This window comes from Mus caroli, chromosome 6 (assembly GCF_900094665.2).
Source record: "Mus caroli chromosome 6, CAROLI_EIJ_v1.1, whole genome shotgun sequence".
NCBI lineage: Eukaryota > Metazoa > Chordata > Mammalia > Rodentia > Muridae > Mus > Mus caroli.
Genome location: NC_034575.1, coordinates 9,021,365 through 9,044,738, shown reverse-complemented (window position 1 = coordinate 9,044,738; position 23,374 = coordinate 9,021,365). Strand labels below are relative to the sequence as shown.

Below are 23,374 nucleotides of genomic sequence, written 5' to 3'. Positions count from 1 at the left end.
GTAGACTAGAAGTACTAGGGAATTAACACGTTAGATGTGCCCTTAGACCCATGGAAAATAACTCTGAAACGTGTGAGTTTCCCAGCAAGATTAAGCTTGAGTAGTCATGGGGGCAACTTCTTGGATAATTTACACTTAATTATTTCTTCTGGGTTTTTTTCCAGAAGAAATGAGAAATTAATACAATTCCTTCAATTAATTTGATATTTCCTATTCATCTTCATTTAAGAGTACAGAAGTGCTGAACATCACAATTATATAAATAGCTATTGAAATGACACAGTATTTATTTTCAAAATAAATACTAAGTATTTCAGTATTAGGATGAGTAGTCTAAAGTAATTAATTAATATAAACTTAAGGCTGATATAAGTTTTAAAAGGTTGTTTTAATTTTTAAAGACCTGTTTCACTAGTCTGATGGTCTCTATATTTTGTAATGTGCATACTTAAATATTATAGTTCAATGATATATACAGTTTTAACACTGGTTATTATGAGCTATTAAACACTTTTGCAATTCATTCATATAAATCTAGAGTACTAAGGCATAAATTTCTTTTTTATTTTATATTTTATGTGAGAGTAATTTGCCCACATCTATGTCTATGTACCACATGCATTCCTTGTGGCTGGAGAGACCAGAGCAGGGTATGAGATTTCCTAAAACTGGAGTTATACCCAGTTGGAAGTCACCATGTAGTTGCTGAAAATCCAACTTCCCTGAAGAGAAGTTGTTGTTCCTTTGTTTGTTTGTTTATTACTTTTTATTGATTCTTTGTTAATTTTTGCCTCAATCCTACTCATCCCCTTGTCCCCTTAGAGCTACCATACCCCCTTGCAACCTCTTTACCAACAGAGGAAAACAAAAACCTGATTCTAGAAATTGTAGTGGACCATAGTGTGTGCCACAGTGTATCCTTCTTTTTACACTTCTTTGCTTACAAATCTTCATTGCACTGAGTCGTTGTCCTTTGGCTTCTGTTACACTGTCGGTACTGTGACACTCTTCCATGACATCTCGTTGTTGCCCTGTGTCATAGGGATCCTGTAGTTTGATTCTGTAGGACTGGTCTACCTTCACTCACTCTAGAAGTTCATCAATGGAGTAGATGTTGGGAAGGGCCAACTCAAAGCCCTGGATCTGGGCCTGAGAAGTATCTGAGATGGTTAGCCTGTGACTTCTCCCACAACCACCACCCACACCACTGGGGCTAGCTCTCTTGCCCTTCTCCAGCTGGCCAATCCAATGCTGCTGCCAGCAAGAATTAAAGCCAGCCATCTAGTTCTCATGTACTCAGGACTGGCTTATCTGAGCTCAGATCATCAGGGCCAGCTCTCCTCTGCTGCTCAGGAAAAGGTGCTAGACCTGTACTCCCTGTACTCTCTTGTCTACAGAAGGTAGTGAAGGGCAAGCAAAAGGTATCTCCTTTTTCCATGCCATTGCACAGGTGACAAATGTCAGAGCCTGCTCTTCCATGCTTATACCCTCAGGACTGGCTTACCTGCAACTCCAGCATCCAGAAACAGCTCTGCTATGCGTCTTGATTGATGTGCAGGGTCACACTCTGGAGTAATGCAACTGGCTAGGCTCAGGGCCAGCTCTCCTAGGATGCCCAGGTTAGGGGTAGGTAGTTCTGCAAATCCCTGGGACATCAACATGCCCCCAGGGACAGCCCAGACCAAGGACATCTGCCTGGCCTGTGATAACAGAACCCTGCTACTGCAGGGCAAGGATCTAGAAGTTGTCTCTGGTGGCAGCAGGCCAGGACCCTACCATGATACTACTCACATCAGGCTGTCCTCACTACCCTTGAGTCTGCAGTTCTGCCTCTCTTCATTGTGCCCACATCCTTCTGTTTCTCTTTCTCTTTCATCTCTCCACCACTTACTTTCTCCTCTTAGTGGAGCCTGGGGTCTCTGAGTATCTGTGGTTGTCTCAGAAGTGGTCCCAGGAATGCTGTGGCCCACTTGTGCATTATGGCACTGAGCAAGGGTCATCTCCAGCACAGTCTGGACCCTCTATTTCCCCAGACCTGCATGGCACTGGACTGGCAGTCATTGCAGGCTAGCTCCTTGCCTGTGCCCCATGGCAAGGATCTGATGGTTTTCTCAGGCTCATTCCTACCTGGCCCAACCAAATGGTATAATGTCTTGGGCTCACTCCCACCCAAGGCCCATGGTCCCAGGTAGAGTTCTCCTAGTCTCTGGTTTGCTCCTCACTCTGGGAACCCATCTGAGCCTTGCAGCCCTGGTAGACTCAGGCTTGCTTTTCTCAGGGAATGTTGGACTTGTAATCATTCAATGCCCACAGGTCAAAACACTGAACATAGACCTAGCCCCTCTTCTCTCTGCTACCTACTGATACACTTGGACCCACTACTCACTGATACACATGGACACAGCAGCCACAGATGCAACACCGCTAGGACAGGTAATTAGTTCTTTAAAAAACAAAATAAAACATACTGTTCCTTTATTTCTCAAATTTAAGTCCCATATCTTATCAGAACATCCAAGCATCGGAAATCACCTTCCTGTACCCAAAGACTGTTGTAGCCTCATTTCAAGAGAAACAAAACACATTATTACATTATTTTAATGCCAAATACTGTATTCCAAGACCTGGTCGCTCCAAGATAAGTGAACTCTCATGTAAGTCAGCTTTTGTTGTACAAAACTTTTCCACAAAGCTATTGCCGATTCATTAGTGAGTATGCCTACAGGCTGGGTTGAGTAGAAGAGAGGGGGCAGAGAAAAGGTTTCTGGGTTTGGGGTCTGAGGTAGGGATGAGGAAGAGAGCAAAGAGGAAGAAGGAAGGAATTTTTCACTAGGTAAGTGGGTCATGAGCACGAGGGCTGGCCTGATGGAGTAGGAATAGCCCAGATAGAACATAACAAGTGATGCCTCAGGGATCACCACAGGGGAGTAGAAAAATAGCATTGAGGGTTGATTATTATTATTATTAATTATTATTATTAGGTATTTATTTTGTTTACATTTCCAGTGCTATCACAAAGTCCCCCACACCCTCCCACACCCACTCCCCCACCCACCCACTCCCACTTCTTGACCCTGGTGTTCCCTGTACTGAGTCATATAAAGTTTGCATGAACAATGGGCCTCTCTTTCCACTAATGGCCGACTAGGCCATCTTCTGATACATATGCCACTAGAGACATGAGCTCTGGGAGGCGGGGGAGGGGGGGTAACTGGTTAGTTCACATTGTTGTTCCACCTATAGGGTTGCAGATCCCTCCAGCTCCTTGGGTACTTTCTCTAGCTCCTCCATTGGGGGCCCTGTGATCCATCCAATAGCTGACTGTGAGCATCCACTTCTGTGTTTGCTAGGCCCCAGCATAGCCTCACAAGAGACAGCTATATCAGGGTCCTTTGAGCAAAATCTTGCTAGTGTATACAATGGTGTCAGCGTTTGGAGGCTGATTATGGGATGGATCCCCAGGCATGGTAATCTCTAGATGGTCCATCCTTTTGTCTCAGCTCCAAACTTTGTCTCTGTAACTCCTTCCATGGGTGTTTTGTTCCTAATTCTAAGAACGGGCAAAGTATCCACACTTTGGTCTTCGTTCTTCTTGAGTTTCATGTGTTTCGAAAATTGTATCTTATATCTTGGGTATTCTAAGGTTCTGGGCTAATATCCACTTATTAGTGAGTACATATCATGTGAGTTCTTTTGTGATTGAGTTACCTCACTCAGGATGATGCCCTCCAGGTCCATCCATTTGCCTAGGAATTTCATAAATTCATTCTTTTTAATAGCTGAGTGTACTCCATTGTGAAAATGTAACACATTTTCTGTATCCATATAAATAACTCAAGAAGGTGGACTCCAGAAAATCAAATAACCCCATTAAAAATGGGGCTCAGAGATAAACAAAGAATTCTCACCTGAGGAACACCGAATGGCTGAGAAGTACCTGAAAAAATGGACACCTCCCCTCTGGCAGGGCAGCTCTAGTGTTCTTAAGCTTATTATAAATCTAAAGGTTGCTGTGTCTTTTCTCTGTACAATACTGTCTGAGGTGGGGTGGAAACCCCTAATAGATATTAAAAGACAATAATAGGGTGTATCAAACTCTAGTAATATTGTTAAAATGCTTTGGTGCTTCCAATTTAACTTATGAATTACATTTCTGTTTAGGCTTCCCCAAATAAACTTCCCACACCCCCCATTTATGGAGCAGTCGAGATGGTTCAATGGTTAAGAGTACTGTCTGCACTGTCAGCAGATCTGAGTTTGGTTTCTAGCATCCAATTTGAATGGCCTCCACTATCCCGAGCTTTTGTCCCCGCCAGCAAGAACGCACTCAGGACAACCTGGAACAACCGGAATCTTCTGCGGCAAAGCTTTATTGCTTACTTCTCAGGAAGACCGCGACCCCAGAAAATGGAGTTGCTTATATAGCCCTCAGCCATGACGTATCAGCACCTGATGTGGCGTGACAGTTCCTGATTCGTTGCTTGCCCATCACCCCACTATTCCAACCCGAGAATGGGCAGTGACTAGGAGTGAGTTCATTCTCGCACTTGCGCACAAGGCTTGTTTACTAGTTAGGCACAGCGGAGGCCAGCGCCATCTTATAATGGCGATTGCTCGCAGCACAGCTCTCCACACTCCACCTCATGGTGAATCTGATGTCTTTGTTGTTCAAGGCCCCCACATATATATGAACATTTTATGCACATGGGTGCATAAAAGCCTTTTTAAAATGACCATGTTTCTCTTTGCTTGGCATTACATTGGAAATTTCTCCCTTCTAGAGGTAACAAACCTCCCTATATTTTATTTGCGTTTTAGACAGCAGAGTTGGATGAGTGGTGGCACTAAACCCTTTGAAACCCAGAACATTGCATTAACAGGCCCAGATGCTGGACATGGGGATGTAGGCCTTGGTATTTGCTGTTATGGGAATCTGACATCCCTGAAAAGAAGCTCATGTTCCTTTATGTTGTTGTTGTTGTTGTTGTTGTTGTATTTGTGTGCTTACTTTGTTTTGTTAGTGTTTTGATCCTTGCCTGTCCTTCTGCTGAGCTTACACTAACCAAGATGGGAATGAACACCTTCTTTTTGGTTAAAATTGTTAGCAGGAATTTAAAACATAGTTGCAAATATGAAAGCTTTTGAAGAGATGCCAGCAAGCTTTAGCAGGTAGAATTCTTTGTGTATCCAAGTGCCTGGTTATTACCTTTTCTAGAATGTATGTTGCTTATCGTTAAAATTCTGTGTCTGCAGTGATTTGAATGATTCTATAGTTTCTAAAACTAATGTTGAGTCTTAGTACTCACTATAAAAGTGTTCACATTTTTATGAGGGGCTTTGAGAGAGTGAGATATGAATTCATGGGTCATTTGTCCTCTTGAGTGGAGTTACACTGCTAGTTTGATGGAGAGAGTGACTATTTTCTTTGTCTCTCCCAATGAGAACAACTTTCAAAGTGACTTTTTGGAAATTCAGAGAACATCCTCTCCAGTCACTTAAGCTGTTCCCTTTATCATGTTCCCTCTTATTTTCCAGAAACATGAAATACTCATAAATTTACTGAGGCTGAGGATATGACTCAGTGGCTAAATCATGCAAACCTGACAACCTAACCTTTGGTCTTCAGATCCCCAGATGCCATGCAACAAGCAAGATTTGGTAGCTCCAGTGCACTTGTAATTCCACCATATCTGCCACACACACTCCTGTGAAGTGTGCTTGGCAGGCCGAGAGGCCTGGAAGCGCTCATGAGGCAAAGAGTTTCATGGAAACTCACCTCTTGGAGCTTTGGTGTTCTCATTAACCCATATACTCATACCCTATTCCCCCATTAGTCTGGTGTATGGATCCATGTGCTCTCTTTTAGTATTATCTTATTATAAGCGCCTTTTAAGATTGAATTCTGACATAACTAAGCCTTCGCCAGTGTTCTAACATTCTAGAAAGTCCTTGAGCTGACCATGGGCTTGGANTTCAGTAAGAATGTTGCCTATTCAGTGACATTCAGAATTGCCTCTGGTATTACACTATCACTTAGAATAAAAGCCAAGTAGCTCCCATATACAGGAATTTACAATGGTTTAGGAAGTAGATCCGGCTGTGGTTTTAGAGTCTTGCATTATTCATGAGATGGTTAGCTAGAACGGAACTCCCTAATTAGAATCAAGACTCATGTGTGAAAGCCCTTGCCCTAGTAGTGTAAAGACCTCACACCTGGCTTCTAAGACTATAGCTGACCTTAGATAGGACTGACTTTGTCTCAGTTATTTTATTGCCCAGTTCCTGCCAGTCTTTGTGTTTACATTCCTCTGTTTTGTGTAAGAGTCATTAAGTATCCGGTAACCTCATTTGTACCTTGCCAATGAGTCACCTAACTTCCCTATTTTCTTCTGTATAAAAAGTTTGATGCTCAATTTGACAAATTACATTCAGATTCTACACAACCTCTCCTGTGTGCATCTGTCTGTCATTCAATTTCCTCCAACTCCTTGCCCACCTGTGACCAGAGACCCGTTCCATGCAGACAAGGGGTCCAGAGGGTCTGCGGCACATGTCCCCACCAGAAGAAGGAAAATGCAGAGAGGAAAATCATCAGAAACTTGTAGGCCAGATAGTCTGGCAGACACAACAGTGAGCAAATGAACCTCTCTCAAACAAAAAGTAAGTCAAGGCTGAGGATGTTCTCTGAGCTTCCCACTCAGGCTGTGGCACACGTGCCTGCGTACACATAAGGACACACACACACACTACACATACATATAAATTAATTAATCTTACTATTATAACAGTACAGACTATGTCAATCTTACTAGATAGATATAAAACTGTGTTAAAACAGCATTATTTGATGTTTGACTAATTGATAAGGGCTTTTTGATACATTGTTTAAAAAAGGTTTTGAAATTTGTCAGTCTATTGAATTGCTATTTAGACTGACAAAATATTAATTACTATGTATTGTAAAAGGTCTTAATTAATTTTAATATAGTTGATTGTTTTCCAAAGTAATCTCCACATGTTTTCATTACAGTTAAGGTTTTATGGGCAAGCACAAAAGTTAACAGGCTGTTGACTATAAAATTTAACATTATTTATCATGCTAATAAAGTGATATGAAAACTCACTGCATGAGAAATGCTTACTTTATTTTTAATTAGGCATCAAGACATGTTTAAGTTAGAGTAAGAAATGTCCTTTTAAGTCATTAAAGAACAATGAATTTTCAAGGCTTTATGTGAATTTGCTAGGCCAGGTTTTTGGAATTTTCTAAATGACAAAATTTAGACTATAGTAAAAAAGAATTACCTATTCCTAACGATGCTGTCAACGGAAAGGTGTTAAAATCGTGAAAAGGGGCCAGTGAGATGGCTCATCAGTTAAAGGGACTGGCGCCAAGACTTAAGACCTGACTTCAATCCTTAAGGTTCACATGATGAAGGGAGAGAAACCAACTCCAGAAAGCTGTCCTTCGACCCATATATACATGCACATACACGTATATGTATGCAGACACAGACACACAAAGTAAACCAACTAATGTAATAGTAGTAGTAGTAGAAGTAGTAGTAGTAGTAGTAATGTGTGTGTGTGTGTGTGTGTGTGTGTGTGTGTATGTGTATAAGGTCATTTAATAAAACTAGGCAAAGTGTTTCTATCTGTAAATGAAGAACTTCAGGTTTCCATCATTTGTTTATAACCATACATTTTAGCTATTAGCATAGATAATAAAAACAAACCATCCTTGTAGAAAAGCTATGACATAGGGTCTGGGTAAAGGAGCATGTGTGTGCTAAAGTTTGACTGTGAAGCTCAGGACAATTCTTGCCTTTGCATTGGTACACAAGGTTCAGAGAGAAACCTTCAAGAAGTAATTCACACTGCCCATCCCAAAATAAGAGTGAATTCTTACTAGTTCTTGCTTGAAGACCTAGAAGAAAACTACAATTGAAGGTTGCCTGAAGCAACTGAGGCAACAGACAAGAAGATATGAGTAAGCATTGTAAATATAAATGAATGAATGAATGAATGAATGAATGAATGACTATATTAATGATACTTTCTTCTGTCTCTCTAGTTTTGGCGTTTTACTTATGTAATGATCCAAAAAGCCTGTTAGTACGTGTTAACTCTTGCTGAAAAGGATAGTTTATACCTGCACTCAGAGCAATTAGGAGGCTCAAGAAGGAAGTTTGATGCCAGCCTTGGAAAGAGAACAGGGCGGGGGGAGGGTATTGGAAACTTTTGGGATAGCATTTGAAATGTATATAAAGAAAATATCTAATAAAAATATATTGCCAAAAAAATTACCTTTAGAGTGAAGATTCTAATGAATTTTTTAAATTAATGAATTAACTGAATTGAAATAAAATATGTAATAGTGGCTGAAATGAGGTTTCAACTTAGAATTAATTTACTTTATCAGACATCTTTAATGTGCCCCACAACTTTTTAAATAAGTTAGTGGAAAGTTTAATCAGAAATATGAAAATTACTTTAGAAAAAAAATACCAGTCTTCTTAATGATTATGCAATAAGCCAACAGACTAAAATGTCCCTGCACAGGGACTGGCTTGGCATGAGCTCCCAAGCCCCATGGAGCTCAATAAGAGAGCTATGAAGTGGAATGAGAGAATGTGGTAAAGAGAACTTCTCAAATGGTTTTAATAACCTTTGAAATTAGAAATAGATGTTCTCTGACAAATGACTTAACCTCAATTTTCTCTTAAAGTCTTACTGGGCAGCAGTTTTCCATGGAAATCATGGTATTAAAGAAAAGTCGGTTTTATATATGCACCAGTATGTCTTGTTAACTGTAATTGTAGAACACACTTTCTAATTAAAAAATCATATTCCAGGGTGATAATGGAGATTGAAAGATAATGATAACAATTAAGTTCCTTTCCATTTCAGTTGTGTTTAAAAACTTCTGTTTTATTCAGGATCTCAAAATTCTGTACCTGGGCAACAGCCACATATTGAGAGTTTTCCCTACTCGTGTGATAGCTGGTTTTGTATAATCTGTTGTTAGGACAATTTAAGTTTGACCTGTATAGCAGAACATGGTGAGTTAAGTCTCATTGTTGTTAGAAGGATTTTTTTTATGCTCTTTATATTGTTGTAGCACATAGATTTGTTATTTTTTTCTTTTCTATGTTATGTAATTATATAGATACATCATACACTTTGCTGTAATTCACTGCAATTTCATAGTGGAACTTCTGATAACTAATTGATGTTATTTTGTGCTAAAAGTAGTGTCTATCTTTGATGATATACTTTTAAGCATATACTGTTAGTTTCTACCCGCTTCACATTCTTCTTGTCGTCACACAAAAACATGGTTTTGTTTGTGCAGCAATCTCTCCAAGCACATGATTGTATGTTGTGGTTCCCTGCTGTATTCAGAGTTCTCTCATGAAAAACAAGGCTGAAGGTTTCCTGGAACATTCTTGCTTCTTTTTGAAGGATATACTACTCAATCCTCCCTTGGTTTTCATCTTGCCTGAAACATGGACGTGAGCAACCACCATCAGGTCGTGAGTTGGCAAGCCTGAGAAAGGGCAGCAAATGCTTAGCTGACCCATAAAGAGAGGGAGGACAGTTGGTTGGCTTTATCATGGCATCCCTGTTGCACACTTAAACTCTAACCCTCTGGAAATGTGAGGGATGAAGGTTTAATCTTATTGGTTAAATTTCAGAGGTTGGGTTTTATGTTATTACCAGATGAGTGGGATTCTACTGTCAAGGATTTATTACATAAACTCCCTCTATAAGACCTGTCAAGTGAACAAATGAAAAAAAAAGCAGGAAACTCATGGTGGCTTGTAGTTTAGTAAACACAGTACAGCTTTCTCGATAGTGGTGTCAGGTCACTTGCATTATTCATACTATTGAAAAATACAAACCCGGGTCCTTCATAGTTTATAAAAAATTATTTAAAGATTTGACAGACTTATAACCATGAAAAGAAAGACCAAGCTTTTGCCAGAAAACAAGAAAATATATGCATGCAGCAACTATAGAAATGTTGAAATTATTAAAGTAAGAATTCCTATTCATTAAATTGTTTAATGAAGGAAAGGTAAGCAAAATACAGGAAATATTTACAGTGCATATGTCAGAATGTAGAAATCCTACCACTAAATATGAGAAAACTCACTTATAAATGAGTAAATTATTTAAATAATACTTCCCATGAAGGAACAACAAAACAGCATATACACACACATAACACATATGTGTATATATACATAATATTAATTATAGTGTATATTGTATTATATTGTACATATAGTTCTTGACACAGTATATTTTTGTGACATGCAAATCAAATTCTGCTTTTGCCATAAAATGGTTAAATTGAAAAACACCAAAGCCATTAAGGATAAACACGAATGTAGAATAACTTGGAACATTTGGAGCTCTGATTCTCAACTTCCTTATACCTGTAAAATGAAGGGTTCTTCCTAAAGTTCTGTTGCCTAAAATATAGCTCTACAATGATCTTTCAATTTATTGTATTGCAAATGTCTACATAATAAGCAATCATCTCTGCAGGCTTAATATAATTTTAAACACATTTCATTTTAAGTACAGATTAGTGCTTTGCTCGCAGCAGCAAGAGAGTCACACTTTGATGTCTGCATTTTAAAGTAAGAGTTTAGGGAAACTTCAAAGGTTGCATAACATGCCTCTCCCTCCCTCTCTTCTTTTATAGTATAGTGTGGAATATTATTAAGATACTTAATAATTTCTTCTCTTCTGCCGCTAAACCTTGCACAAAGGAAAGCTATAAGTATGGCTACATAATCAGGCCCAGTCCCTCCGAATAAAAGAATGTACTAAGTCTGGTAATGAGAACTGGCATCCCAGCTTTGTTGGTGGGGTTGGAGCAAGCAGATCACAAGTTCAAGGCCTGCTTGTGTTTCATAGTGAGTTCAAAGTCAGTGTGGCAACATAGTGAGATCTTGCCTCAAAATCAGAAGGAAAGGGAAGGCTGAGATACAGCTTGCTGGTAAAGTAGCATGTGGGAAACTTGCTTCTGTCCTTACTACTCCACAGACAAACAAGCAATACCAGAGTAAAAGAGAATGTGAAATAGCTATCAAACTGGGTTGGGGTGTAGACTCAGCACTTGGGAAATGGAGGGTGGGGGATTGGGAGCAGCCTTGGGTTGGGCAAGAATGTGTATCAACCCAACAAACCATTAAATAAAAGAATTTGTCTTTCATTTTCATATAAATAAATGCAGTTTGATAAGAACATAAGATCAGTAATAAATAGTTCGATGCAAACGTTAATTTCATTGTTTGTCCAAAATACTGTGGGACAAGGCCACCTGTATAGGCCTCCTGTGGCTTTATGGTATGTGTATACTGACCTTGTCCACATGTGGAATCCATTATTCACTTGGAGAATCAACTTCAAAACCCATTCTTTGCTTGGGTTTCAAAATCGTGGAGGATCATGAGTCTGGGAATAGGGCTCTAACTTAGAATTGCCAGGCTCTTTGCTCTACAACTCAATATGGCACTGGCTGAAGCTGTAGCAAGCACTTCATCTCTATGTCATCATATATTCACCTGTCTTCATTTCCATCACAGCAGAATCCTAAATGAAGTTTGGTCTCTTGCCTGTAGGACATCTTCAGTGCTACAATTAGTGGCCACATACACTAATAGCTCTTTCTTGACTACTGATAGGATTTATGTATGGAGACTATGCCTGCACATGAGCCAGTCAAGAGAGTCCAGGAAAGGGCCCTAAGGAATGGGGGGAAGGAAATGGACTGAGAGATTGTGGAATAGGTATTTTGTAGTCCTAAACACTGATGGCATGGCCCAGAAAGCAGAACACAGGTGTGGAAGGCTGTAGAGACCTTTAGATTGAAGACTTTGCATCAATCCCACCCCCACCCCCCACACACACCTGTGTCCTCTGTAGTGTGACATTTCCTTGGAGAAATACAAACAAGCACCTACTCACTGCTGATAAGGCACCAATGGGCAGACTCAAGAACAACTCCATCCTAGTCCAACTTGATAAACAGAGTTTTTTAGGCTTGCATGCATAGAATGAGTACATATGCAACCTCAGAATACACCACCAAAAATTTCTCACCCCAGCATAGACAGTGTCTCTCCCATAGTTATATAGATGAGAGTCTCCTACTTTAGCTAACGCTCAGCCCTATGTAAAACTCTAGCGACTCTCTCGACAGAACACTGTGCTGTTGGGGCAGAATGGAATAGAGCTGAGAGGAAGGTAATGGGCAGGTAACTAGAACCCAGCCCCTTCTTCTAAGAGGGACAGTCTACAGGCACAATGGCAAGTATCTCTTACATGTAGTGCTAGCTGCTCTGATGAACTTGGTAATGGCTATGATGCTTGGATAACAGGACTATAAAACTGCCTTCTTGCAGGAAGTCAAAACACCTCTAAACTTTGTATGCAGTTGATATAAATAGAATTCTTCACTTCACAAAGCAGTGACCCAATTGTTAGCCCGCTCCCTTCTCACTCCCAGAGGCTCCTTTTGTCCAGAGGTAAATGGTATTCACTGCAGAAAATGAGAAGGCCCTCCCTTTGGAGTGTTCATGTTGAAGGATGTTTTTTCCAACCACATGAATCTTTGTAAGGTGAAAATCTAAGTGTTCCATAACACTCGCTGAAAAGATAGTGGGCCTCTGAACTCCAGTTTTAGCTGTCTCGGTCGAACTTGAAAACAATATTATAATTCCATGGTACGTTTTAGAAAGCATGTTGATGTTTTCTACATATAGGGCTGTGGATACATTTCATGCTGGTTGATTAAGCATACTATGTTATCACATTGACAGTGATGGTGATGCAGGATGGGCAGAGAGGCATGGTAGAAGGCAGATAAAGACAATATGTAAAATTTATATCAAGTGATCAGTTAAACAGTGAAAACAAAATGTCTTCAAAACAGAGAACTTCCAAAAATCCCTTCTGTCTCCTTCATAAGAAAAATAAAGCAAATTGTTTTTCAAGGTCTTACAGACATTTATATAAAATTTTTTCATTCCAGAATCTCATTTTTTTAACAGCATAGAAATTACTTTTTAGAGGGGCAATTAATGACCTTATTCTCTTTCACTAATATGATAGTATGATTATTTCTCCTGGAACTACTACTATATATTATTTTATATTTTATTTCTCCCAAAGCTTTTCATATAATACCCATCTTACAAGGTAGTAAAAGAAATTGTCAGGAAAGATTTAAGGCAGAAATAACAATGGTATATGACGTCTCTACTTATTCATTTATGCTTACATAACTTCAGAGGTGCTCAAAAGGTTCCACAAATATTGAGTCATTAAAGCTTAGTGCCCCTGTGAGCTGCACTTGCTATTACCATTATGGTTGATTATTATTCAGACAGACCAAGCTTCCCCTGGAGTCTGGAACGACTCTTGCAGAAAGTGTTCGCTTTTTAACATCCTGCATCAGAGAGTCACAATTCAGGTTGTTAAAATTAACTCATTTTTCCTAGGATTGTCTCTAGTGAGATACCAGGCTTCATCTGCTTCAGGTAGTGTGGCAGAAATAGTGCTTGCTTGGCTCTTAGGAAACTTCTAGTAGAAATGTCATTTCTTCCCATCTCAGAACTACAGAGACGAGGCAAAAATGATTTAGAATTGAAAGTACTTGGTGCTTGAAATGAAAATTATTGATGCATTTCCTGTGATTTATTGAATAATATATAATGGGTCTGGGAGGGAAGTTTAGTAGTGGAGTGCTTGACCAACACATGGACAGCCTTGGCTTTAATTCTTAACACTGTGAAAGAACACACACACACACACACACTCATCCAGTCTAGTTTCTCCTGAGAACATGAATATTCACATAAAGTGAAGACTTCAATGTTTCATTAAATTGTCTCTTCTCAATCTTATTTTTCCACCTTAATTCTACTCAGTCCCAGGCTCACACACTAGACCTTGTCACTATCAATCTCTGGTACGAACCCCCACATAGTGTCAGCATCTAATCTCCCCAGCACAGTATTTAAACACCACCCACAGGGATTTTTCTGGCCCCACGTTTCTTATTTATGAATAGCCATCGTCCCGACCATCATCCCTTTCTTAACACCTTCTGAGTGTAATGATTACAATCTCTTCCTGACTTTTGTGTCTCTTTTCCTTCCTCTGTAATTTTCCATTGAGAAACCAAATTTATAGTTAAAACCCTTTCTCCAATTACATTGGGCTTGTATATGTGATTGGGGAGTGCCACTGGATGTGGCTAGAAGACAAAGTATGTTAATTAGTTTTCACTTTAGTTAATGAAGCACGTGTTTTGTGCAAACAGGCATTTCTTCCTGAACCAGTCAACCTTCTCATTTCCAGTGAACATTGTTACCATGTGAAATCTCAAGTCCATTGGAGATGTCCTGAGGGTTTGAGTTTTATAAAGCCTGCAGGGAATTCTAGTGTTTGTTTAAAGGTGAGATGCAAGGCTTAAAGGGCTCTCAGACCCTGGAACATGCCCTGCAAAACACACTTTCTACTGAGGGTTAGAATCTTCACCCCAGCAAGGTGTTCACTGCCTTTGTGTGAGGAGCTGCACCCGTAGAATCCTAGAACAGTCCCAGCAGATGGGTGACTGGTGTGCTGCGCGTGCATTCCACAAAGCAGTTAGTCCTCAATTGCTTAGTTCTTTGAACTCACATCACTCTAAAAGCTTAATCACCTTACCAGTGTCAGCATAACACACCTATATCATCTTGTAATTCATAAGTGACATATTAACTTCCACAATGATACTTCATAAAAAATCAAATTGGTTTTCCAAAATCTTCAGTTGTTGGGCATGTCATGTTCCTATTCTCTGAAAAATCACTTCCTAAATGGAGGACAAACATTACAGCGTCTTCAACAGAAAATGGATTTTATGACTGAAATGTTTTATGGACTACATTACTATGTACTACATTGCTTTGAATAATACCGGTTGTAAAACCTGTTTAAATGACTTAGTAAATGTTTCCAGAAAAAATAAAGTCTGCCAATATAGTCAATTTGGATCAGTTTTGATTATAATTATGAGCAATGATAAAACTAAGCTTTAGTGATTATTTTGCTTACACTGGATGGAGCTAAATGACACACACACAAACACACACACACATGAATTACCATTTCATACATGTATGTGTGGAAATGTTAAACATAGATTCTAGAGCCTTGTATATGCTAGACTGAGCTATATACACTTTCCCAAACACATTCAAATATCTTTCTCTGAAACATTTCTTATTTGTATTATTTGATCTTTGAAGACTATGTATACCCACATAGTGTAGACTATGAAGGACAAGAAAGTGAAATTTGGATTACACATAACCCCCTTACTTAAGATATCCACTATTCTTAATGAGTATATCTACTTAGGCATTTTTGTATCCACAAATTTCCTCCAGGCCACAGGGTTATGGCTACCTCTATGCTATTTCCAAGGTGAGATTTGTAGTAGGGTAAGGAGACTCTTAGATACAGTCTCTGGAATGGAACTACTGGCAAGAGTACAGTTCATGGATCCCCATGCTGTTCCCAAGGGGGAGCTGGTGGATTGCTCCCTGCAAAAGTGAAATGGATGACGAATTTCTACCAGCTTAAAGGGAATTAAACGCACGGTCATCTACGTTAAGTGAAGCAAAGTAAAGCAAAATAACAACGTCATCTGTTCCTTTTCCTCAAATTTTTCTGTGTTGAGTCCTCACAGCTACCAGTCCAAGAGTGGAGAGAGAAGTAGCTGAAGAAACTGAGTGGTGAACGCCCATCCTCCACTTCAATCGCTTCTGACTGCAGAAATAAGGCCCATACTGGGGTACATTAGGAGCAGCTTTGAGTCAAAATGAGATTTAAGTTTTTATTAAATGCTATAAGAGTTTGATAATGAAACTAATCTTTCATTTTAAAAGAGTAGAACTGCTAATATTAATCCTGGTCACTTTTTGGAGTTTTAAAGAATATTATTATCTGCCTTCATGTCGTTATGACCAGTTGCCCAAGGAAAGAAAGTCAAGGAATGAAGGAATTACTTGTGCTGTGAGTTCCAGGTTTTCAATCCATGGTCTCTTGGCCGCATGAGCTTGGGAAGAATATCACAGAGGCAGGGCCTTGTGATGAAGGAAAGCTGCCCACTTCATGGCAAGCAGAAAGGGGCCAGGAACAAAAGCAAACAAATAAACCCCCAAGACTCCAAAACCATTTCCTCTAGTCAGGCACTGATTTGTAAAGCTTCCAGAGCCTCCCAAAGCAAGGCCACAACTGAGGCCCCTTGGGTCTTGGGGACACTTTATACCACAACACAACTGTAACAGCTATATCAGGGTATTTAGAGTGCAATGGTTTCAGGGGCATTCTAGTGTGAATGATCTTCCCCTTAATTTTATTATAGAGTAAGCCGTTGTTATAATTTTCTGCTTTATAATTTTTGATGGCTTCAAGTTGTGCTGCACAGAGGTCACCAGGCAATAGTACATTGTAGCAGAAGTTACCCAGGTTTGTATTAGTTACTGTAGCATAGTTACACTAGCATTATAGTAGATGTTACAGTGGCATAATGTAGATGTTACAGTAGCATGATAGTATAAAGTTCTAACATGAATGTGTTTGAAGAGAATATGCACGTTTTGGTTAGGAACAATTTCTTGAGTGTTGGGTTACTGATGTTCATCTCTACATGTAGTGCCCATGAACACGGCTTACTGGTCCATTTCTCCATCTACAACATCATTTTGCTCTCTCTGTTTTAGAACTGGGTTTGGTATAACTCAGTTTGTCCTGGAATGACTCCATTGAGGTTCTTTTGGACTGTGCATTAGTTATTTTCCTTGCTTCTGTGATGAAATATCTGGGAAAAGCAGCTGAAGGGAGAAGGGGCTCTTTTGAGTCACAGTTTGATGTCAGTCCCCTCTGACAGGGAAGGCATGGTAACAGGAGTATAATGAGACTTGTTCCATTATGTCCACAGGCAGGAGGACATAAAGAAATGAATGCTAATGTACAGTTTGTTTGACCCTTGTATTTAGCCCGGGATGCCAGCCAGTGGAATGGTGCCACCAATGTTTAGGTTAAGTCTTCTATTCTCAAGTATACCTTCCTAGAAACACTCTCAGAAATGTTTTCTATGGTATCTCCTTAGTCTTTGTCAGTTTCACACCAGGTGGAAGGAACATCAATTGGGAAACTGTTTTCATCGAACTGGAATACGGTTATGTCTATGAGGCATTTTTTTTTTTTAAATTGTTAAATGTTGGAAGAGGGTCCAGCCCGGGTGGGGCCATTCTTAAGCAGATGGACCTGAGTTGTAAGAAAGCTGTCTGAACAAGCAGGAACCAGCCAGTGAATCTGGAACCTGTCTTCTGTGGCCAGTCCCTGCTTCAAAATAAAAAGAATGGAGATGCAGCTCAGTGGGAGAAGGCTTGAATGACAACAGGGAGGCCTCAGTTCCACCTTTAACATCCTGTCCTCCTTGAAATAAATGGATTGGAATCTATGTTTCTTCTTGGAAATATGGTCTTTAATTTAAGATAAAACTGTAATCCAGATAACTACATGATTATATTACCTATTTCCTGAAATGAAAAGCATTTCTCATAGTAAGAACAATTATGCATGGATCTAGGCTACCTTTACAGTAACAACTTTTAAGCCACAAAGTAACTTAGCCTTGCAAAATAATTACAGTTGAATGCATCTGTTATTTGCACTAGTCTGAGTTCCAATTAATTCTGGATACAGCCAACTGACCTGGCTAAATGCCTCTGCAGCTCAACTGGAATCCTATTAGAGTGAATGGTCTAAAGCAGGCAATGTAGAATGCAGAGAGGCAGCCTGCTGCTAGTACTTTTGTCTGTAGTTCTAGATAAACTAAATAAAAAATGCTTACTGTGGAAGAAAATACCTTTAAGCAATTCTTCAATTGGGAAGTAAAAGAAGTAGAGTGTTTCTAGAACTTCAAAGTCTTGGTGATGCATAGACCATTTTAAGCAGTTCGCTTACAGAGAGGCAGTCTTTCTGGGCTCCTTGTCAGTGTTCCTGTGTACTGAGTATTGACAGATGTTTGTCAGAGAAATGTGGTATCTTACTAGTGATATATAGGGATGTATACATGCTTTACGATATGTGCTTGTAGGATATCATGAAATAAGAATATCAGATCTAAGACCCACATTTGGCAGAAGGGGGAAATAAGAAAACAATAGTGTAACCTATTCTAATAAAAGATGGAAAATACACTGTATAGCTTACATCAAGTTTAGTAGGATTAATAAGAGAAACTATTTTCCCCATTCCTTAATGTACAAAGCTGCTCAATATTGTCAACTATAGCTTTCACAGACAATATCTGTTTAACTTATGATGACAGAGCAATGAGAATGCTGAGAGATGTGGGGCCACTGTGGAAAGCACATGAACAACAGGAGGCAGGCACACTAATCCCTATCCACAGAAGGCTGGATGTGTGGAGAGCATCTTCTTTGCCTTCTGTGCCTTTGAAATGCTGCTTATACTTAGGCTCTGCTCAACCCAAGACTAATCTGAATAGGGGTGAAGAGATGAGGTGAAGTACCACCCCCACACCCTTACCTTCCACCTACACACCTCATCTTAAAAAATGGTGGGTCACTTTATTTTTGTGTACTAAATTGCTCCAGTTCCTGCCCCAATCAAGGTTGGGGAGTTGTTTTTAGAGAAAGTTCTAGTAATATTATAATTTGAATAAGAAGTCTTTCATGAATTGTATAATATGAGTCGGAATAGAGGCCCAGTGGCAAAAGGTCAGAGTTACCCAGTAGGAATATGAGAGAAGAAAAGAATATTTAGGGCTGAGGATGTAACTCGGTAGAATGCTTGCCCAGCATACACAAAGCTTCTTTGACAAGTTTAATGGTTAGCTCTGCAAAAACAATACAACAGACAAAAAAATGTATCTAACTGGAAGGTAGGTTCCCAGTTATAGGACCATGCTAGTTGGCTACTTATTATTGGCTGTGGTCTTAATATTTATGCAAAATAAACCTTTATCAGAAATAAGTTGTTTGTTTTTATTTGCAGTAATTACGAGGAGAGATTTGTTTTTTAAATAATTTAAAGTTAGAGCTCTCCACATCTTTTGGGGTGTGAGGGCTTGAACTCAGAGGCACCAGGCTCCACTCTCCAGCCTTAAGACTATTTCTTAACATGCTGTTCTTAGATTTGTTAGGACATTTGGTTTTTCACTCCCATCTACATTTTAATCTTGCTCTAACAGAATGGACATCTTATTTCTGTATTACTATAACCTGAGACTATGCCATGTAGTTTAGCTGCTGCTCAAAGTTCATTGGATCAAAACTCTGGTACCCGCCATCACACCGTTTGACGTTATTGCAGTTCTAAGTGTCAATGGTAGAAAGTGTCATAGTGACATAAAGGAGGTGATACTGCTTACAAAATACATTCACTGTTAGTCTTATAACGGTGGGAGCAGACTTCTGTCAACACCACTTAGCTAGTCTGCATCAAAAGCAATAGGTCATTTTCATTATGAGCAAGTAAAAATTAAGACCTCAAAAGCAAAGGCTAGGAAATGACAAAGTGCCGGTATTTTAAAAAATGCGCAAGTGTGGCTTTGCAGGTAAGCTGAGGAAGCTTCTCCTGACTTAATAGTACAAGGAACTTTTGCCAGTTTACCTTTTAGGATAACCATTAACTTGTCCTTCAGAACTCAAATGGTACAATATACACGACACAAACACAATATAATCTTTCATCCAAGTTCCTTCAGACACTGAGTGGATTGAGAGTACTCATGTCCCAGGCTTTGAGTAGCTTCTCTGTAATGTTGTGCCTTCCTGTCTTTGGATCACGTTGCAGATGCTACATTTGCATGTCTTCTATACTGGGGGTGGGGGCTTTGAAGTTTTAAATGCCTACACCAAGCCCTGTGCCCCCTCTGCCTACTGCCTGCAGATCAGGATATAAAGCCCTCATTCAATGTCTCCAGCGTCATGCCTGCTCAGTGCTCTCTACTGTTATGACAATAAACTAACCCTTCAAAATTGTAAGCAAGGCTCCCAGTTAAGTGCTCTTTTTTTTTTTATAAGAGTGGCCTTGGCCATGATGTTTCATCACAGCAACAGTAACCCTGAGACAATTACTGTGCAAGAAAAGTCAAATAAATCAACAGCATTTAATGTAGGGCTGAGTCCTATACAAAACAACAAACAAAAAACTAAAGAACACAAAACGCACAGAATCCATAGTCTCAGGGATCTAAAAGCACATATCTTCTGATATTTTGGACAGGGGGGTTCTCACTACATCGCTCAGGCAGATCTCAAACCCCTGAGTTTCAGTGATCCTCTGAATTTGGGTCTCCTGAGTGTGCACCTCTATAATCAGGTTTATTCTTAAGCTCAATATGAACTTACCCAATAGTCACTACTTTAATATTTTGAAAGCTTTTTAAAAATTAACTGTAACAAATAATATTCACACAATTTGACTTTTTTTTTTTTTTTTTTTTTTTTTTTTTTTTCGAGACAGGGTTTCTCTGTATAGCCCTGGCTGTCTGGAACTTACTTTGTAGACCAGGCTGGCCTCAAACTCAGAAATCTGCCTGCCTCTGCCTCCCGAGCGCTGGGATTAAAGGCGTTCGCCACAAAGCCCAGCTCAATTTGACTTATCTTTTTGTTTGTTTGTTTGGCTTTTTTTTGTGTGTGTGTGCAAAATGTTTATTCTATTAATTCACTGCATTCATAAGATGTTAACACTTTAAATGTTTATCATTTCTAAGTAAACCAGAATAAACACTTTTATCATAGATGTAGCTAATAATGATTAATACTTTTTAAAGGACCTAAAGTTCTCCCAAATTTTAGTACAGGTAGGTTTATTGTATGTTTCATCTAGCAGACATTTTTTAAAAAAGTATGTAGAAATAATTGTTTCCAACTAAGTAAATATACCATGTTATCAATCTGCTAAATCAAAAGCACTCACCAAGCTGAATAATAAGTTACAAAGAACTAATTATTCTGGGTTACATGGATTATGCACTATTTTCAAAGCTCTTTAAAAATTACCCACTAACACAAATCTCTGACACTTAACAGTTGGAAGGTACGTTTCACAGTAATGTAATTTTAACTTCCATTTACATTCATTTTAATATATTACTACTGTTTATGTCACAATGGTGCGTTCCAGTGTTTACAATTGACAGTTTCAATTTGTACATACGTAACTCACTAATGTGAGGGACAGCTCTTACTATTGTAAACTGTCCCTAAGAAGAAAAATAAACCTCCACCCTACATAAAACTATAAAAATGCTCTGACTTAAACAGATTAATGAAACATGGATTTTTTTTTGAGATAAAGTGAAAAAGTGGTTGAAGAAAATAAATGCATAATTTCTCAGTGAATAAAGTTGTAGCTGCCATACATTAAATAGGCAAAGGTACATGCTGATATTTAGAACACAATTTGACTTATCTTAAAAACAATTAACAACACAAACCCTCAAGCTTATCCAGGCAGAACACAATTAAACAACTTCAGATTCTTAAAGAGTTGTGTGTGCGCCTGAGTCTATGTACCTGTAAGACAGGTGACCATGCCTGCATACACATGTAGAGGTCACAACAGGATGCTGAAAGTCCTACTCTACCACTCTCTCTCTCTTCCTTGGAGGCTGGGTCTCCCTGAACCTGTGACTTGTGTGGTTTTTTTAGCTTAGCTGAAATCTAGCAAGTACCAGTGATCTTCCATGTCCCTCAGAGCTAGGATTACAGGCTTGGGCTGGGATTGAATTCCAGTACTTATGGCTGCACAGCAAGCACTCTTAAAGACTAAGCTATCTTTCAATCCCCAATTTCAGATATTTGAAAGTTTGTGTTCTATAAACATTTTTAGTGAAAAAGACTGTATCTGACCTTTAAAAAAATCAATGCTAACTTGTTAATGGCTCATTTATTTTTATTCTAAGGAGTTAAAAAATATGTAAGACAACATTGATTTTGTTTTATTGGGAGAAACATCTTTTTACATTTAGGGTCAGGATTGTTTTTACACTTGATCTGATTACGGTGAGTTTTAAAAATGCTATAAATAATGTGTTCCATTCCTGGTACTTGGGCTTATGAAAAAAGATACATTTTCCCAGGGTTGTGATGGCCAAGTGGTTGCAGCATGGGTGTCAAAATGAAAATACTGACTTCATTATGACATCATCATAAAGTATAATGCACTGTACAAATTTCTGAAAATGTCTCTTTCAAGATTAAGCATTAGATGTAAAAGCAAAAAAAAAAAAATCATTTGTCAGAGGGTAAAAACCACACTTTTTATTGTCATTTTAAAGGTTATTTATGAAACACATATTTATTTACACTCACAACCGTGAGATCATTGTATATCAAAGCGCATTTCTTGAATATTAAAGCTGTCTGCAGATGTTTTTGATCCTCACTAAATCATGGCAGACATGACTTGTCACATGTTGGGGTTCTATACAAAATGCTGTCTGGAAAATTACAATTTACATATAAAAAAATTTGAAAACTTAGATCAAGGGAATTGAAATTTACCAGATAGAAAGCCTCATCAATACATTACTTCTTTCTCACTTTAGAAACTATCAAAGTCAAAAACCAAACTAACCAACCAAACCAAAAAAAATAAAAAAATAAATAAACAAATAAAAAAAAATCTCTACAAAAAACAAAAACAGACTTAAAAAACAAAACAAAGACTTTTTTGTTTTAATATTATTCTACCAACATATTTCAGGGCACATTTCATGGAACCTCAGATTGTTCTATTTTTCACATTTTAAACACTGTGTTTAAAATTAAAAACAAACAAACAAACAAATAAACAAACAACCTCTGTATTGAGAAAAGGTGTTTGAGTAAATCTTTACCGAAACAAAAATGTGAAACACTATTAAACTCAGTTCAGAGCTGGGCGTGGTGGCGCACACCTTTGATCCCAGCACTTGGGAGGCAGAGGCAGGCGAATTTCTGAGTTCAAGGCCAGCCTGGTCTACAGAGTGAGTTCCAGGACAGCCAGGGCTATACAGAGAAACCCTGTCTCGAAAAAACAACAACAACAACAAAATAAAACAAAACAAAACCACCAAAAAAAACAAAAAAAAACAAAAAACTCAGTTCAAAAGAAACCATTTCAGGTTCAAATATGATTTCCTCATGATTAGGCAATTGACTTAAAAGCACACAACTGGAAAAGTGTCAGTACGCGTGACTCCATTGGAAAGAAAGGGAACAAGAAGCAGGATGTGAGCTGGGCGTTAAAGATGGAACGGAAGCCAGAACACATGGATACA

General features: G+C 38.8%; 1 pseudogene; it reads right to left on the bottom strand.

Moving 5' to 3' along the window:
- Positions 1-2,280: 2,280 nt before the first annotated feature.
- Positions 2,281-2,434, bottom strand: LOC115031407 (annotated as a pseudogene).
- Positions 2,435-23,374: the final 20,940 nt, after the last annotated feature.